Below are 20772 nucleotides of genomic sequence, written 5' to 3'. Positions count from 1 at the left end.
ACACACACACACACACACACACACACACACACACACACACACACACACACACTTCAACTATCAACAACCAGCTAATATGCTGCTTGCGTCGGTATTTAGCTCCTGCTCATCAGCCTGCTCCATGCTTGTTGATTTCAGGCCTGGCCAAAAAGCGCTCTTTGCTAATGTGGATTTCAGGCCCATACCGCTCTATGCTAATGTGGTCATCATGCAGAGCTGTACAACCATTTACCAAGCAGGCGTTCAGTTGATATTGTCCTTCTCATCTACACTGCTGACAGGCGTAGTCGAGCTGCTCGGAGAGTGCTAGCTCCTAATGAGGCCAATCCCACACCATGAGAAGCAATTCATAGAGCAACATGAGCAGGAAGAAGAACAGAGAAGGAAAAGGCTAATATTTGATTACACTTTTTTATATATATTTAGTTAACGGCATTTGCAGAATAAAGAGCCATGGTAAAACAAAGCAAGCTATTACACAGCGGTGTCAATAACAGCACGCTTTAACAGCAATCCTCAAAGTCTACTTGCTTTGGATCATTGGGATTATTTGTGAATCTAAATACTTAGATATTGCTAATGTGTTTTGCCATTCAGATGCAAGCTACATTCAGAATATATCAAGAAAAATAGGGTTTGTTGTTTAATCAGACCGATATGGTATTCAAAATCAGCTTTTGGCAATATTCCTCTGGGAAGAAATATTCCTTACTCAACTACTGTGAAGGAATTGAGTGATCGATTGAATGTAGCCTCAAGAACTATGACCTGTCAATATATATAATGATGATGTTAGACAACATAGGTCGGCTGACACTATTTTCAGCATTATTGCTAGGTGTTGGCTATTTGCTCATTCCTTTGAGTGTTTTGTCCTTCAGGCATGCTGGTTGATATGCATAAACGTCCAGATGAAGATCTCTGTGTTTGTTGGTACAAAGAAGGAACTGGGGTAAAAACAGCAAACTGTACACACAGCAGTGGATTCCAAACCAATAGACCATCATAAAAATAACCTATCTTTCAAAAGATAAACCAAGATAATGTCCCTTTATCCGCTAATCTGAATCATATCTTTTCAGCAATTGCTCTAGAAAGTTCATAGTTTTTTATATTAAAATAGCCAGTGGTGATTTCGTTTTTTATGGCAATAGCCATACAACTTGTCCGAACAATATCAGTGAGCACCTGTCGTCATCCTTCATTTGCTCAAGTATCAACAATTATGTGCTTTTGAATGTTGAATATTTTCAACATTGTAACTGCAAGTCGTAAGGTCTGTTTAGGGTGCAGCAAGGCTAACTACAATAACAATTTCAAGTATCCTAAATCCTTATCACAATTAGTGGGTTTGTTTTGTATAGAAATGGCGTTAAGAAGGAAAAGGCAATATTGTTAGTCTTCAAACGTATTAAAATGTCCCTATTTTAGTACTTAATAGTACCATTATTTATGTTACAATTGATGGTCATAAAACCTGTTAGGAAAAAGAAAATAAGGTGTATGCTCGTTTCCATAGTTCCAGGCCTGTAAAAGTACACCAAATGCTGGTGAACCATCATTCCCCCTGAGACGCAATGTCAGCTTCCACTCCAGAGCAGTTGGAAGTCTCTAATCGGACAGAAGGAGAGAAATTCAAACACCCCAAGTCTTACAGTTGCATTTAAAAAACATTCCACTTAATTAAAGACAGAGGTTAATGGCAGCAGATTCTGTGAAATGGGAAGAAACATGATTGCTCCGTGTCAAGCCCCAACCACATGAAAAGAGAGAAGGTGACGCAGAAGCAACGTTTTCCAGCACAGCGTATGCTGGTGGGAATTGTTGGGAGCATGCTATGGAACACGCTAGGGAACACCAAACACACAAACGCTGTTTGGTTATCGTTCCATTATTCATTCTTTATTTACTTTACTTAAGAGCTGGCAGACTGAAGAGTATGGGCAACTGGTCTGTAAGGAGTGCACAGTTAACTTTGTCTCTCTGATCCACGATCTCATACCCCTGACAGATCATCTCCATACAAACCACGACGCTATATGGCTACATTTGTTTACTCTTTTCCCTCCCTCCCTCCCTCCTTCCCCAACCTCCTCTTAATGCTCATGGATCCAAGTTCTGGTAATGAGGGGACACGTGAGCTCCTCTGTGATCCGCCATTTGTCTGGCGCCATTTGGAAAACAAACCTCAAAAGCATACAGGGTGTTGCAGCGGGCCTCCCAGCTGACCACAGTTAAATGGTGTTTTGCTCAGTTGAACACTAATCCCTCTGCAAGATAAGGTCCATTATGGCTGGGGTTCTGTCTCAACCCCATGCAAGCTATTACACAGCTGTTTCAATCAGGCTATTGAACACTGCTTCCATGTTGGTGGCGGTTAACGCCGGCGATCTGTTAAGGCACGGCACCAAGGCTCGCCTCCTCTTGATCCGATGCCGAACTGGATTCATTAAAACTTTCTCCCACAAGAGAGAAAGGAAAGATAGCTAGTTTGGTAGTTTGCAGATAGAATCTGTCCTGAAAACCAGCTTTAGTTGGCTTGCACAGCTGAGACAGAAGAAATAGTTATTATCTTGTGACTAATTATGAGAATAAATTAGCACTTGTGTGTGTGTATATCTGGTAATGTGTGTGTGTGTGTGTGTGTGTGTGTGTGTGTGTGTGTGTGTGTGTGTGTGTGTGTGTGTGTGTTCATGAGTTCATGTGTCTGCGTGTGTATGTGTTTCTGTTCTTGGACTCATGAACAAACACACACACGTGTTCATGTGTGTGTTCATGAGTCCATTTGTTCATGTTCGTGTGCGTTTGTGTGTGCGTTTGTGTGTGTACATATGTGTTTCTGTCAAAGAAACACTTTGTTTGGTCAAAGTTTGCAAAAGCAACTCATGTGTAACTCATTTATGAGGACCTCAGAAGCCCAAACAACCGCATCGAAATGAGAAACCAAACCAAGACACAGTCTATTCTTCCATTTCAAAATCTCTGCCCAAAACAACACTTCATTAAAACACAGTTAATAGCATGTGGGTTTCAATTCCAAAGTAATACGAATGTAAACACAACAATTCTGTGATGTTCTTACTTTGATTAAATAAGAAATTTGAACATAATAGTTGCTATATTTGGTATATGACATTTTGAGCAAACATTAAGACAAACATGCAGAATAATGCAGGCGACAGAGGGCAAGACCAGACCAGCTGTATGGGACTCAAAGGTCTGTGTCACAACACTCGGCTTTAAACACACCACATGATCAGTGAACAACAGTCTCAACGATGGTCCCCATCAGTATGTTGAATGCTGCTCCTTGCCACACCACATGAACACGTTACTCAATGCCCTCTACTGCCAAGCAATAGCCATGCTGAGGTCTACATCATTATTACATTATAATCTTCGTAAAGACATATGTGCAAATGGTTGCCTCGAGCCCCTAGTGTTAAGCCATTATTTTCCTTTCCAACATGGAAATGGGTACAGGCAACACATACTCATGCTGTTTATGCTCCATGATAATAGTGTAATTGGGGAATTGTTGGTATTCACCTTCACACAATACAGGAAACAACGTTTCCTGTATTGGAGGCTGGAATATAGCAACAACAACTGAAAATGTGTGCCAACTGAAACTGCAATCTCTGTGTACCCTGGAAACCCAGAGTAGTTTGAATTTGGTCTCGCAGAACACCTGCACTTGAAATATCACAAAGTGGTCATTAGAGAAAACCAGTATGGTCCCAACAACAACAATTGGGGAGACCCTAGACACAGACCAATTGCAATCCCGGTAACTTAAGACGCCCAGCATTGAGGAGCCTTCGTCTTATGATAGAATAAACATAATAAAAGTCCCACAGAATTGGGTGTCTGTTCCACTTCAAGGGTCAGAGGTGTGGAGGTCCTGCATGCTGTCCATTCGAGACTCCATGAGTGCATCAGGACTGTTTTTTACCTTCCTTGTTTCCTTGCACATGATGGTTCTGTATCAAACTATAATACTAGGACCAATGACCTAAATTAAGGAAGAGTGGCTTGTTTTGAATTTGCAACCAAAACCATATTTGTTGTGTTGAAAGAAAAATATATTGAACGAAAAATGAATGAGTGGTCCGCTTTTTAGAAAAACAAATAGTTGTTAGAATAACTGAATGCCATAAAACAGCTTTTCCGATATCCATTAGGTGACCTTCTCTATTATCATCATCCTTAGTGTACCAAGATTTATTATGCGGAAACGACAAAACTGTTGTGAACATAATGTTTTATTTATAGTGTTTTATTTTACAGTTAATACTGAACCAACCCCTAACTTAAATTCCATATTCTCTTAATTAGAAGATAATGGTATAAATTATGAAAAAGTCACCAGGTGTTAAATAGTGTTTCCATTGTTTAAATGAATAATGTTTTTGAATAATTTATAGGTACTAATTGAACGAGAAAGTATCTCTATAACACTATTTAAAAGTATCCCAGGGGATCACAGATCTTTGCAGCCACTAATAGCACCTTGGGACTGATGTAACCTTTTATAAACCATTCAATGAAGAATACATTCTCACATGTAGGCCTACTGCTGATTGAAGATGAAAAATTTCCCTGTACATTTAATTGGTACAAAAACTTTTTGCTTTTAAATATATTTGTGAAACGTTTATATACTGGATAACAAATTAGCGTAAGCCATTTGCATGTCGACAAGTTTGGTTTGAAAGGCAAACGAGAATTTAAGCAAAAAGAAAGGCATAGTCAAAGAAATTACCTTCCTGAAATCATCGTAAAAGCAAAAAACACGGTTCATGATTTCAATCCACTGAACAACAAAACCAGGGGGTCAACAGATAGGACCTCCTCTGGTCGGTTGGTGGCGTATCTCTGCAGTGCACTGCCGGCTAGGTGTACACGATACTCCTCAGGGAAGACGGAGACGTCTCCATAACGCCAGCGTTCTCTAAAGAGCACTCTCTGAGATGTGGCCAGATAACCCTGGTGTATCTCCTGCCAGTACAACAGAGGGATTTGCCTTATCCTACCCATAGATAGGTCTTCTGACCGTAGCTCTTAGACACACGACTGAAACTCCCAAGGGGGACAGTTTCTGCTGAAGTCACCTGGGCAGGGCTTATCTCTCGTTGGACCCTGAAAAGCTGGCGTCAGCTCCAACATCTCTGAATCTCGTGGGGGGAATTCAAACATTGAAGAGGACGCTTCAATGTACTTTACAGTACTTTACAGTACGATAATTTCGGCTCCTGCAGTCCTACTATGCAACAGCAGAAGTTTTGGGGGGAGACGGCACAGAGCCTGGGACGGAAACCAACCACTGAACAGGGTAAAGCTGGTTTCATGTCGCATTACGGAGATATTGTACCGAAGTGGAAACGTCCCGTTTCCCCAGAATTGAGCTAGTCTGCCTATTGAAGATGTTTGAGACTAGCAGTATGGTAACAGTACATATAGTGTATTGACTTGTTCCAACCACCAGGAGGCTTCAGTTCAAACGGGTGACTATTTTTTATGGAGTCGGGACAGACGCCGGGGGTTTGCCAAGGTTATCCATATTTCCTCTATCATCCTATGAATATATCAGGTTTTTTCTCCCTCCTCTTAACATTTTCATTCGTATTTCCAGATCAATATTAATATGATTCTGAATCTTTGCAATGTATTCCTATTGTTGTGTAGTAAGTTGAAGTTCTACTGCTGTAGAAAAACACAAAAAGAATAATGAAACAGGGGGAACAAAGCAAATTACCCGTTATCCGCCAGCGAAGGTAGACCCTATGCAACCAGGGGGAGTATCGATACAAATGACTTCAACCCTAGTACACCAAGTATAGCAATTTGCAAGCAGAAGGATCTTCTGTCTGAATATAGCACATTACCACTGCTGGGACAAGACCAGGGCTGATGGACAGAGTGGTTGAGAGAGTGGATGCTTTCGAAAAGGCCACATACAGAAAATAATGGGGGGGGGGGGGGGGGGGAATCTAAATTACTCACAGCTTTCAGTGGAGAAATGGCTCCAACAGGGATCACTTCACTTTATTTATTTTTATGCATTAGTCAGTAGCATAAATCAAAGAATCTCTTTTCAGCTTGGCATTCAAACTGCTGTAAATTGCTAGTGGTTTGACGCCGATTTCTGCCAGCAATTTGCCTCCACACTCCACAAAGATCATGGTATTGTATTGTAGTGAAGTTATATACTTTTTATATTCATCATTGCATTCCTTGATCTTAAAGTCCGGTAACCTTTTAACTGTTCACACGTCATATGCCTTTCACACCAATTTCAACGGAAGTTGATTAAGTTTAATAATTTTGTTCCAACATCCGAACAATGGTTAATTTTTAGGCTTATTGGCTAGCTAGGCTACAAAAACATCAGCTCTTTAACTAATTTAAATAACATTCAAAGACCTTAATGAAAAAAGCTTATCCTCCTTCAACCCCTGCTTTATACTCGTTAACATCTGACGACGAAACCTAACCATGTATGAAATTGCATGTATTGTTACCCTGTTAGGAGTTTCAGACATTTACTCCTTGATTTATTCTTATGTACTGTTTATACTTCATTGTACTTTTTGTATTGTTTTGGCGTTTTTATTTAACCACATGAAAAGGATACTATTTATTTTGTCAGCCGGTAGAAGGAAGAGGAAATAATGACAGAATGGGGTGTTTTTTCCTGGAATAAATAACACCCATAGATAGAACATGTTAAAATAGGTCAGCAGAAAAGAAGCGCGGGTTAAACACGTATTCAAATATTTCCGGATATAAAAGAGACATGTTCCTAATGAATTAATAAGGCCTCAGAAATAGACTGGAGGGTATGATGTGACAGCTGTGGGGGCTGTGGCTATAGATAGCTAGGATCTGCTGCTGGAGATGCCTGTGGGGTATCTGCTCCTCTGGCTAGGGTACGACAGGCATGCCTGGGTGCTGGGCTTTAAGCTGCTGTCAGCTCACACTCACTCCCGGAGGAGGGAGAAACCCAGAGGTCAGACGGCAGACTGTTCAACATGTCAGACAACCGAGCGGAGGTCATCGCCAGTACAGGAGACCCAGCGAGGGAAAGGTAATCGCAGGCGGGATCCAGACAGTTTGAATATGGCGTGACCACCACTTTGAGGCATGTCTGGGCCTGTGGCGAACACTGTGGATGGTCCACGATCACATGCCAGGGTTTTTCATCATAAGATCTTCAAAAGAACAGTAGTTCCACTCAAATGTGGACCAAAGAATGAGTATAATTGTGGAACAAAGAACGAAAACAAACAAGGATTTCCTGTCAAATTAAATTCATCAGTGGTGATGTTACTACCCTGCAACATTGTAAAGAAGGTCTGAAGTTTGGGTCTCTGAGCTATAATGAAACCACACGGCTGATGTGGTCTGATGAAAGGAAGGTAAGGGTCACAGACAGCACTGAGATCTCCCCCTGAGATCCCAGCAGGACTCCACGTTCTGTGTACTGCAAAAATAAGCACAATACTGAACCAATCTCCAACTGTGACAAAGGAAAATTGCAGAATGTCACAGGGGCGTCCATAGCAGCAAAGAATATCGAGGCATCCGGCTAATTCCCTGGATTTATTCAGTGAATCCGAGGCCTCTGGTGGATCAGATAATTTGTGCCTTTCCCCTTCCTGCCATTTGGCCCCATCATGCTAGCCTGTCTTATCTCTGACAGCGAGAACTAGAACTATCCTCTCTCTGCATCCCTGCCCCGGCAGCGGTAACCTCCAGACACATCCATCCACAGCTCCAAATTACACCGCTCTGACCTCTAGACACATCCACCCATGGCTCCAACTTTCACCCCTTTCAGCGCTGTGGGTTTTCAACATGCCCTCCTATGGCTGCTATGCGACAGGTGGACCGCAACATGATGTGTGTTTCAACATACTGTGACTTCCTCAAAATATCCATATTTCCTGTATTTATACAGCCAGCCTTGATTTTCATAGGTAAATACTGTATCATATACGGTATAGCTGTAACCGATCGGCCTTCTGGGAATTAATCTAGATCAATAGTCTCATTGAAACTAATGTGGAAGGTTACATTTGAACAGTATTGGTGGGAGGGTTCACAGATCAGGTCATGGCTTATTGGGATTTCGGCCGTGTATTTCCATCTCCTGTTTGAACAGAAACTGGCTTTAAAGTTGGGGAGGAATGTAAATAGAAAGTAGGCAATTATCACACAAATTGCGTACCTGTACTGATCTGAACATGAAAAACATCCATTCATGTTTATTTAAAATAGAACAGCTTGAGTTTTCATACAATTCATCTTTTCCAAAACAACTAAGAGAGCGAAAAACTTTGGATGAAAAATGTAAGATGCGTCCACATCCCACTGTCACACCAACACGCGGGTAAAGAAAGAAACATTCAGGGCTCCATTCTGACTGGGTGCCGTTCAGATATGAAAGGATTTATTTGTTTGGCTTCCAAACAAATCATGCAGTGGGCTCATCAGAGTGTGTGACAGGGGATACTCTCTGACAGCCCTGTGGTCTTTATACTGAGACATGATCCCCGTAATGTCAAGCCCTGGTGATATCCTGCGGCATATGGAGTACTCCTGAGCTGAGCAGGTGTCTTCAACAGAGCTTTTAGGAGCTGCAGGTGAGGTGGAGCTGAGTGAGAATGTGTATGTGTGTGTGTGTGTGTGTGTGTGTGTGTGTGTGTGTGTGTGTGTGTGTGTGTGTGTGTGTGTGTGTGTGTGTGTGTGTGTGTGTGTGTGTGTGTAAGCTCCTGTCAGCTCTGTGACAGGCACACACATGGTCCCTCAGTACCTGAAATGTTCAAAGTGGGCCTACAAGCCTTCTGGTTGTTTGCCTTGAGGCATGCTTAAAATCATCACCCTCTAACGACTGACAGCTGAGGATTGTTGTGCTCAAATACTGGAAGCTTCTTGCATTTTCATTCTCCATAGGCCTACCTGTTTTTTTTCTTCTACTGTAAGAAAATGCATCACTGTTAATTATTTCGGAAGCAGAAAATATTGCACATTTGGCAATATATCTCAACCACAATAAGTGGTGGATATTGCTATTTTCTGACCAACTTAATGGTTGGTCTCCGACAGATTTTTTTTAATTTTTCTTATTGTTGTCGAGGTAAAGGTAATCGCAGGCGGTAATCGCATTTTATTTAATTTGTCATTCATTTTTAAACATATAGCTATCATCAACTCACAAGTCAGCAAACCTTTCAAAGCCCAGCGGAACAAATAAATCACTTACGGTGGCAAATTACAACATGATAATGCAGCAGAAATGCTAGCAGCAGCTATTACAATAAAGCAGTAATGCTAGCAGCAGACATTAGAACGCTGCAGTAATGCTAGCGGCAGCCATTATAATGCTGCCGTAATGCTAGTAGCAATCCCAAGATATGTATGCTAGAAAGCTGATTAGTACTATGTCTTGTTGTACAGTAGTGTGGCAACAACCACAGGAGCCTTGCTCAGCTTTCAATATAATTAAAGGATAATGGCACAACAATAATGTCTTACAAGCTAATAATGGAGGGCTTCAGTCGATAGCAATTGATCTGGGAGTCATCCGATTAATGACTAGGGCTAAAGCCTACGGCGGCAGTCTCGCGGCGGGAAATTGGAACGCTTGGAGTGGGCTTTGCTTAGAGCTGGATGACAAGCAGTCACTATGGAAACATGAATGGAATAAAACTGTCTAAACTTGTCTGAGTCCTAGATTAGAAAAAAATGGAAATTATAGAATTAGAATTATTTTACGTCAAATTACAGTAAAATTCAGGGCAAATAATGAAATAGAATTGCTTAAAATGTTGTGAAAGTGTGTTGTTTGTTATGCGTTGCCTTGATATTACACACAGTAGTAATTAGACTTTTTGGAAAATAGATGGTTTGTAGAAATGTATTCTGTAAAGGGTAAAATGGGCCTCAATGCACTGTTACCAACAGTTTATATTGAGATATGACTATTTAGTATACACTTAATACTTTTGCACACATTGATATGAGTGGCTTGATAATAATAAGGTTTGATAATGATGGCGGGTTGCGCCGCAGTACGGTTGAAATTACGCCACTTTCCAAGTACAGACATGCAACGATGAACAGAGCTTTGTGGAGTGTATTCATGGAACATTCCACAATTACGGCAGAGATATTCAGTATGGGGAGTGCATGGTTCCATCTTCGCCACGATCCATTGAAACCGGAGCGCTATACCAACCTTGCATTTGCATACAAATGTACCATGTGATTTTAGCAGAGGCAACCGAGAGGAACTATCATTTAATGATTTGGGGTTTGACACATTGTCTATTCCTGTGCAACTCACTAATCCTCAGTAGTGTAATTGTTGGAAGTGTAGAGGGTCGTCAGAGCATGGAGGAACCCTGATTAGCTCTCACTTTACACTTTACACCAGTCACATGCGATTCGCACAGCGTTTAGTGCAGCCTTCTCATTAGTAACACCGAGACCTGGGGCTCTGTGGCTGCTTGTAGGCCTGTTATTTCAACTTTAAGGATGGTCCTCCGCTGCCTGGGGGATGCTGGGAAAGCAGTGAAACCAAGACAAGGAAGGGCAGACTTAATGGATGCAGGAGGAGGTTGAATAGCTCTGTCGAGGGACTCACCCAGGAAAAGGGTACCGTCCAAACGTAAAATGGCAACAGGACGGAAGGATTACTGAAGCCAAACGTGTGCCTATTAAACTTTCATTCAAGCCCAGAAACCCCTGTTGATGCAACAATCACTTAGAATGACTTGAAGTTGAAGACAAAATTTCGATACAATCAATTGTTCTGTTTTTTTATCTCCCACCTAGGCGTTCTCTCCATCAGCCCTTCTCTATAGAATCCTGAGTATTTGTGTTTCACTCACTGCTTGTTTCTCATATTAGTGTCCCTCATTTGTTCCAAGCATGGTTACCCGCCTGCCTGTTTCCATCCCCACACACCTGATTCTGTTTTGTTAAACGCTATTTTGCTATTCCTATTTCGATTCATGATTGTGGCATAAGTATTAATTCTGGGGTTTGATGTCCAGATGTCACCAGCTAACCTATAGAAATATTGAGCAATATATTATTTTTCCTACCAATAAGAACTAAGATGATCCTCGCCCATAAATATTATCAGGGCTATGGCAACTGACTGCAAAAGTATCACTACAGCACTCAGGGCCGTTTAAAATTGTGAACCAGACAGGTTCTGTATTAGAATAAATATAGCAAATTTATTTAGCGTTGACTCGTTCTAGTTGCACCAAACACTTACTGATTTTAAAGTTTTTTGAGTGTTTGGGGGGGGGGTAAACTGTGTGAAGGTGTCTTCAGATGACACCCTCGTTCTCTGATGCTTCACTGGTAGTCCCCACAACATCTCCACATCTGGCAGTGTCTTTGGTGTATGATCTATTAAACCATTATTATCTGCAACCCTATTAAAATTCCCATACACATATCTACATCCTGATCAATATTTATATAAAATGTAAATGATTTCATGCTTTTGTTTCAAATGTTTTCTAAAGTTGAATGCCTCCGGTTTTTTTGCAGTAGATCCTATGGTGATAAAGAAATCCCAGAGTAAGCAGTTCCCAGCTACTCTGGCCTTTGACTTTTTAATAATAGATCAGGCCTAATGAGTTCTCTGTAGCCCGTGGCTGTGTTTGACACACTGTGAGATAATTAATCGAAAGGACTGCTGTGCTAGGGACTTGTGTCACATGATTAACATCATGTCTATAAATGACCGCATCAGTGCCTTCATCACTTTTCCCTTATTGATTACGTTTATAGCGATATGCACAAAACAATAGTCATGCCAACCCCTCTTTGGATGTTTTTACTTTACTTTTACTTTAGACACATTTGACAATCAAATTGCTTTCTTTTCAATTAATTTGTAACTAGGTCCGGACTGTCTATGGCTTAGATGCCTTTTGATGTTAGTGTAATATGTAGGCAATTAATGTTATCATTGTTTTTATGGTTTTAGATGGATTGGGTTGATTGTTATCCCTGCAGCTCTAAACTCCACTACCTTCGCTGAGAGGTCATGGCGAAGGTTCACTCAACGAAAAGAGCGGCAGCCGATCTGATTGGCAGAGACTTGAATTGAACCATTTTATTCTTAATAACTATGAACATCAAGGGCCCTATTTTAACGGTCTGAAACGCAAGTGGGAAGCGCAAAGCGCAAGTAGCTTTGTGGGCGGTTCTACGGCGCTATCGCTATTTTACAGGCGGATAAATGACACTTGCGTCGCGGCGCAAGTGTCAAAAGGGTTGGTCTGAAGCAGCCTAATTACCCGTAGGTGTGGTTTGGGCGCAACGTCCAACAAACCAATGAGAGTGCCAGCTCCCATTCCCTTTAAGAGCCATGAGCGCATTTGAATCGGACGAGTTGATATTTTGACAGAGCGTCTGCAGTCTCCGATGAGACAGATGCACATGAATTTCAAACTGCAAATGGCTCAGTTTATTGCCAAATAATATGGCCTAATTCACACATGGAATAAGGGGTTTTCTTCCACAACTTCAGAAATACTGAGTCCTCAAATTAATTTCGCCAAAGAAAACGTATCATATGATATGCGGTAACTGTGGTTCTATTTAATGATATACGCAATACATTATAAACATTGTTTCTTATCAGTATTGTATGCTATCCTAATATGCATGTGTCCCCGCGGTAATAGACATTGCCATTGATTGCATTATGCGTTACGTGTTTAGTTTGTGTGTGTTTAAACAGAGCACACACGCGCGCCCGCATTCATTCATTCTTTTTAACACTCACTCGCGGTAAAACAATGTTTTTCACGATCAAATACTCATCAATCCTAAAAGTTATGGGCATGTAGGCCTACACGATGTCTGTGTCAAGAAAATATGTGTTTGCTGTACGGTGTTTGCAGATGCATTGATTTAAAAGTACAACTTATTACCGCTGCATCAGCTGTTCTTTCCCAAATAATTTACCAAGAATGTGCGGCTAGGTAGATGAGAGAAGCAAAGTGTATGCGCGAGGTGCACAAGCAATCCGTATGCATCGCATGCGCATGTATGCATGCGCCCTTAAGATAGCATCTGAACAACGCGCCACTGACTTTAAACCAGGTATTTCCTGGTCAGTAGCGCAATGGTATTCAGAAACGGCAAAATACCGTTTGCGCCAGAACACGCCTCCTCCTTCCGCCGAACCGCCCCTTGGGGCGCATGATCTATCCCTAATTTACCGGCGAGTGGCGGTGGTGGGAAAAGAACGCTCTGCGCCAGTTGTAAACTAGCAACGACACATGCGCCAGTGACTAAGTCACTTGCGCCGGATGCAAGATAGGGCCCCAAGTGTCAATGACCAAACGGCATAGATTACCGTTCAAAATCATAGTGGACATACTAACTGCCGAAACATACTAGTGTAAAGTCTTTTGCTCCCATGGTAATCAACAAGCCCTTCTGTACTGGGCCTGTTGAGTGGGCCTTCCAAGCACTGAAATTATTATCGGGAGCACGTTTACTGTACTCTCAAGCAAGATCGCAAGAGCAATAATATAGCCTGTGAGGATAAATCCTTCCCTCAACTGACTTCCCATATGCGCAGAAATGCGGTCTTTGCACTTGGAAAGTGTTTTCCTGCTTGCGCTGATATTTCTTCTGCTCGCATGGGTGCACAAGGGTATTGCAGGTTTGCGGCTAAATCATGGGCAAAAACGTAATAATTACAAAAACTTACATTTTAAATAACACTATCGCTTCAGGTTTTCTTTTCTTTAAAACCTAGCATCAGGCCGACTGGGAAAGTAAAGGAGTCATTGGTACATCGGCCTCAACAAGCAAAGACCTTTTTGTGAAACAAAAAAGAGAGATTCCATGAAGTAAAGCGCTGAATATTTAGCATTGAGATTTTCTTTGACAGGCACAGAAGATGAACCGTGTTCCCCGTTCTGAGGTATTATCAAACGAAGCTCTGAAGCAATGTAAACTGCACCGTCACCCCCAGACAAAACACCAACAGACAGTACATGTCCAAACCACTTGAATTTCATCGAAAAGTCACCAGCACTGAGAACCCAAAGGCAGTAGGAAAATCCTATCGGGTCGCCCGATTCATAGCCAAGTCTTGTAAGTCGCATACAATCAGTGAGAATTGTATTCTTCCCACCACCAAAGAGATTGTTTGCCTATAATACTGAACCCTGTGCCACTGGACGGGGGGAGGGTCTGGGGTCTCACTGTGCTCTATCGTGAGAGCATCAAAGTTATTGCTTTCACTGTCCTCCATCGCTCCTCCTTCGAATGCTTAGCAGCAAAACACAGGTTCTAAAGCCACCATTATTGTTTCCATCTACAGACCACCACCAGCCCTCTGCTCTCTTTCTCACTGAATTTTCATCTTCAATTAAATCTGTATTTGCAATGTCCCCTTCCGTTATACTTCTGGGTGAATACTCATTGATGACCCTTCCAGTGTCTTGGCCAACGATTTGACCTCACTGCTTGACTGTCTTGGTCTTATGCAACATATAAATTTCCCAGCACATAGCAAAGGTCACATAGTAGACTTACTCAGCTCCACTTGCATCACTTCCTGTAACGTTGCTGATGCCGAGTTCCCCATCTCCAAAAGGTTGTGCTCTTTGCGGTTTATGCCCCCTTACCCAAGGTAAAAGAGCAACGGACCAACTCCATCAGAAATATTAGGCCCATCAACTGAAACACATCTCATCACCCTCCTTATCTCCTGCCCCAGCCCTCCCCATCCCCCTACCCTGCTGGCTGGGTGAGTCACGACAATGACTGTCTCGCCTCTTCCCTCGACGCCCTTGCTCATCTTAGATCCGGCACAGTCTCCTTCACCTACACTGCTCCCTGGTACACTGCTGACCTCCGGCAGATTACAATCTCTAGCCGTTGACAATGCAAAAAGGCCGGACTCTTGGTTCACATCAAATCCATGCTGAACATCTAAGCTACAAGAACACCCCCTCCACTACCAAATCCTCCTGCAATTTCAACCTCTTCAGCACAGGCAAAGGCGATAGTCAAGCTCTCTTCTCAACAGTCGGCCACCTCATTCAGCGCCCCTTCCCCTGAATATCTCCACTGATCACTGCACTGCCTTTCTGCGATTCTTTGACGCCAAAATCAACACCATCCACATACAGCTTGCCCCGTCATGCTCCTCCACATGGGACCCACCTTGGATGGTTACCACGGACAGTGTTGGGAAGGTTACTTTTAAAATGTATCCAGATACAGAATACATGCCCAAAAATGTAACATGTAAAGGATTCCGTTTCATTACTCAATCTGAGTATTGTATTCTGAATACTTGGATTACTTCCACATTGAATTGCATTTTATGTGTAGTGTGTAGGAAAGTGTAGGAATGCGGCATCAAATCCTGCTTACTAAACAGGCCTATTCTGATGTGTTCTTCTTCTGTGTTAGGCCCAAGTCTCCCTGAAAGTGAACTATTTTATATAATTTGCTGTAGTGGAACAAAGACTATAAGGGTATGTTCATGCGAAAGATATTTGCTATTACATCTAAAAAAAAAAATCACTGAGCTAAGTGCATAGGTGTTGCCTATAAAATCGCCTTAAAATAGAGAGAGAGATAGACAGAGACAGAGACAGAGACAGAGACAGAGACAGAGAGAGAGAATCATCTGCATTTTTATGTGTGTTTTCCAGCATACGTTTTATGTGGGTGTCTGTCCAAATTCCCAGATGGCCTGACAATTTGCTACTAGTCTTGGAGTTACCACTAATCAAACAATAATTCCCATAATGCTCGCGGCTGAGAGGGTGCCTGTTAGGTCCAAAGAAGCATATGCTTTGTAGAACTGGATCGGACCGAGGTGCGTTCGCTTTCACATCTCAAGCGAACCGTACCATCTCAAGCGAACCGTATCGTTTGGAAGCGAACCAAGACCAGCTGTTCAGGGAGGTCTCGGTCGGCTGATTTGCTTCACATTGAAGTGGGGTGGTTGCATTTTCACACCAACACAAACGTACCGAACCAAGGGATCCAAACTCGTTTAGTGCGCACTAAATGCTGTTGGTGTGAAAGCATGAATAAACTGCTGCAATAAGTAAGTATCGTCATGTAATCCATTGATTCAACAATGTAACTGTATTCTAAATACCAACTATTTAAATTCTAACTGTAACGGAATACAGTTAGCTATAATTTGTATTCTGAATACATGTATTCAGAATACATGTATTCTGAATACATGTATTCCGTTACTCCCCAACACTGACCACGGACCAACCACCCGACCAACTCCCTCTCCAATTTCACCCCAACAATGGACTACACCATCTCTGGGCTCACCCTTAAAGCTAAATCCACTACCTGTCAGCTTGATAGCACAAAAAAATACAAAAAATACACCTGAATCACTACAGGCTAGGCTTAAGCCAGCCGAGTCAAAAGCCTCGGTGTCCCTCTGGAAAACACCCTTTCCTTTGCACCTTACCTAAAAGGACATCACCCGGACTGCATTCTTCCACCTTGGCAAGAGTTCCAGACTTCACCCACCCCAGCAGCGCCGCCGGAGTGCGGGTATAAGGTACACAGTTGTGGAGGGGGGCAAGAAAGGGGGGGGCCCATGGGAATAAAAAAATTATAAAAAAATGATGTCTGTAGAATGTCTGTAGGGGGGGGGGGGGGGGGGGGGGTAGAATCTCCCCCCCCCCCCCCCCCCCCCCCCCATCAGTACCTCTTGTATACAGTGCCCAGAATTTGGTGCTACGGCCCTGCACCCCGGTCTCAATCCAGCACTTATTGGTCGACGCAGGGGTGCCCCGGTGGCCACCAGGTGACAGCGCGTACCATATAGGCACAGTCCTGACCGGGGTTCGATTCCTGCCCGTGGTCTTTTGCTGCCCTCCCCTCCCCTCCATCTCCCATACCTTCCTCTCCATCTCGCTCATAAAAAAAAGTATTTCTTTATGCATTCGTCACTTCCCGGATCGACTACCGTAGCGCTGTTCTCTACCCCGCTGTTCTCTAGTCCCCACCAATCTGCTCAACAGGCTTCAAATCATCCAGAACTCGACCACAACTCGATCATTACCCGCACCAAATCATCCAAGCTCATTATCCCCATTCTCATCGAACTACACTGGCTCCCTGTCAAAAACCAGATTGACCTTAAAAACCTTCTGCTCACCGACAAAGCCCCCGACCCCCTAGCCCACCACCCATTTCTCCTACAGGGGATTCACAACGCATCTAATCCACAGCTCCTCTTCTCGCCATCCAAAACTCATGCCTCGACACCATGGGTGCTAGGGCTTTCAGCTGCACTGCACCCAGCACATTTAGACGACAGATGTTTTCTGATTCACAAGAAATATTGCTTTTGAAACTGCTCATGTAGGGAAGTATATAATTTATTTTTGTTTTTTTAACATTACATATAGATATAATGATCCATCGCTGATTCATTGAACGATTGTAGTTTTATCATTTCGCTAAATAACTACATTATTTCAATTCTGGCCCATGAACTCAATATTATTTTTCCTGATAATGTTTAAATTCCTTGTCGGTTGATAATCTTCACAAATAATCTTCAAGGCCTTGGCTATGGTTCACTGTCCCGGATGATTCTGCTATTAATCACGACATTCATCAAAATATGTTTTGTTAGATGCCTGCAACTGTAAACTCAGATGTAACTGAACTTTTTGTACTACCAAAGCATGTTTTGGGACGTCAGCTCTTTTTTTTGGACTTATGTAACCCTATCCAGGGACCTTATATAATATCCCAGTGCAGTTAAAGTGCTTCTTAATAATAATTTTTGTGCACGGATGTATGTGATATTCTGCCATATATTTCCCTCTGGTTTGACCCTTGACACCTTAACACCTTAAATAGCTAATTTCTTAATATATGCAGCAACTGAGTAGTATCTCAAAACACAACAACTTCCCCTGGATGTGCCAAATGTATCTTTGGATGTTGTTATGCAAACTGCATGAGAAAAAACTCAAAATATGTGTTGCATTCAGCAAGTTCTCATATTTTTTGGCCCAAGAATCTTGAATATTAATATATGCAGGTTCCCGAACTCTCTCTCACACACACACACACACACACACACACACACACACACACACACACACACACACACACACACACACACACACACACACACACACACACACACACACACACACACACTTAAAGATTATACTCTATATCTAACTGCAACCTAAACAGAAGCCCTCTGATGAAGGAAAACATGCAAGTGAATGTGGGGTTTGGAAAAAAAACAATGGTCATAATTAACAACGCTGCAACATCAAACAAAGAAAAATAAAGTGTGAGCAGAATAAGATGTTGGCAGCTTGTCTGAATTCCAATAAATTATTATTAGAAGCAGGACCTGCGTCACCTGAGATGGACTCGAAGCACAGGAAGAACAACAGCCGGACGGTAAAAGAGATAAATAAAATAATTGAAATTAGCAGAAAATAAAAAGCAGAAGCTGGCTCAAACTAGCCCCCTGCCGTGACGTCTCTGTGGACCGTCCAGCAGCTGAAGAGGCCTGATAAGCTTTGAGCCAAGGAACAGAAGCAGCCAAAGAGACACCAAGATGGAGAGAGAGCGTGACAGAGAAAGCAATGGAGAGAGGGAGAGAGCGAGAGCGAGAAACCAATAAAGAGAGAGACCTCTAAGAAGGGTGACAAAGCTGACTTATTATTTGAATTTTTAAACACGTTTCTGCTTGGTTTCACATAGTGACGTGTTGCATTTGTAGAAAGAGGAAAATATATGCGGCATGGGCGGTAAAGAAGTAAGCATTCATTATACATATATTGGAAATGTTATTTAATTATGTGTTTCAACCCTGTGCTTGATTGTTCGGTTACCACGTAGCCTACGTTACGTTTTCTGCATATCAATGTTTGAAGTTCGTTTTTTTACTTGCCTGATTTGATAGGCTTATTCTCAACATCAGTGGGTATAATAATAACAAGGACTGCAAGCAACGCACTTTAGAGAAAGAGAAGCGAGGATGGACATTATGAATCCAAGAGGCAAAAATGTGAATTATAGCGCCCCTTTTGGGAATCTCGGCACCAAACTTTTTGTAGACCTGTTTTTGCAGGATACAAACATGGTGAACACATTTCAAAACTTTTTAACATTCCACCACTGAGATATGGACACTCCCAAATCTAAATACCTAAACCCTACAATAACAAACTATCCACAGAAACACTGTGAATACCTAATCAACTATAATAAGAAGTTATACAATGCAGTAGACTGTTAACTCATTAAGTAATCACAGGCATGACTGTTTCCCTTCAAGGAAACATGATGATTCCATGTTTCCTTCAGTGTGTTGTCTTTAAAAAAATCATACAGAAATAGACTCGATGCCAATTACGTGTGAATGTTTTCTACTAGACAGTATGCTATTACATGCCATCCGTATACCTTGACAGAATGTGACAAGATGAAATATTACACATTCATACAGCAGCACATAATTTACAAACATCAAATCTTCTCAGTTTACTTTTTTCACATATCCATGATTCATGAAAGTTTGTTGAGAGTTTGTGGATGAATCAACCTTCCCCGTTTTTCTTTGAAGAGGCCTATATATATATATATATATATATATATATATATATATAATATATATTTGATATGGTTACATAAATATCGCTGTATGAACAAAGTGAATTTGACTAGATCATCATATTTTTTACATACTGCTCCCACATATATTACATGGTTCCTGTCATCCTTGTTTAGATTATATGTTGGATAGCGACCTGAGACATAATGCTCCCTTATCGAAAATAATACTGGGCTTTTAATTTTTATGGTCTGAAAGCAGCCTCAAAGTCATCCAAAAGGCTTCCAGTGTGACAACATGATTAGGCCATCATTCATTAAGACCCCTGCAATCTACACCTGCAAAGAGTGGAGTTTACTGTGCACTGCTTCACATGGGTCCCCAGTAGGGATGGGCAAAATGATTCTTTTCCGGGAACTAGTTCTTTCAGTTCTGTTCACTATAACGATTCGTTTATTGGATTAGTTTGTTACGTCAGATTACGTCATTTGGTGTCTGCCCAAGATACGTCAGACAGAGAAAGCGCGCATATTCGACGGTACCGCCTTGTCATTTGTTTACCCAGGTGCCATTGCAACACCATTGCTACCTCTCATTGGCTGAATCTTTGAGAACGTTGTAGATTCAATCTATATAAGTCGCGGGGAGACGAAGCTCTGTTCGTTTGTATATTTTATTTACGTGACCATATTTTTGGTTTATGTAAAAAAAAAAAAGAATCAAAGAACCAGTTCTTCTTGTTTTGGGGAACCAGTTCTTGTCGTTCACGTTCGGGATTCGTTCGTTGTAACGAATCGGTCGCGACCGACCCATCCCTAGTCCCCAGTGCTACTAAAACCTAACCAAAGAATAGGCTTTTATTATCAAATATGGTGGCAGTCAACCCTGCTACACTCCACCTAGCTCGCTTTACTGGGCTCTTCGGACAACGTCACGCAGATATACTTTGTTAAAACTCAGTTTAGTTGACAGTTGGCAAGAAGTTAAAAGCCTAACAGGTTATGAATACTCACATGTCAGCGCTCATGTTCATCCTGTATGCTCGCCCAATGCACCACAGGTTCCCGAGAGCCTATCAGTCTGATTCGGGCCAGGTGAGGCTGCTAAAAACAGCAACCAACACACACAACCAC

At 42.0% G+C, this 20772-nt stretch overlaps 1 long non-coding RNA gene across 1 annotated transcript in view; it reads left to right on the top strand.

Annotated features, from left to right (window-relative positions):
• Window positions 1-20125, top strand: part of LOC132467408 (uncharacterized) — a 60802-nt gene extending 40677 nt beyond the window's left edge. The window contains exon 2 of the long non-coding RNA XR_009528016.1: window positions 20028-20125. This is a non-coding gene — a long non-coding RNA (uncharacterized LOC132467408). The remainder of the gene's footprint in view (window positions 1-20027) is intronic.
• Window positions 20126-20772: the final 647 nt, after the last annotated feature.

The sequence above is a fragment of the Gadus macrocephalus genome, chromosome 11 (genome assembly GCF_031168955.1).
Source record: "Gadus macrocephalus chromosome 11, ASM3116895v1".
In the NCBI taxonomy this organism is placed as follows: domain Eukaryota; kingdom Metazoa; phylum Chordata; class Actinopteri; order Gadiformes; family Gadidae; genus Gadus; species Gadus macrocephalus.
Note: the sequence above shows the minus strand (reverse complement) of the source record. Positions and strands in the feature narration are given on the sequence as shown.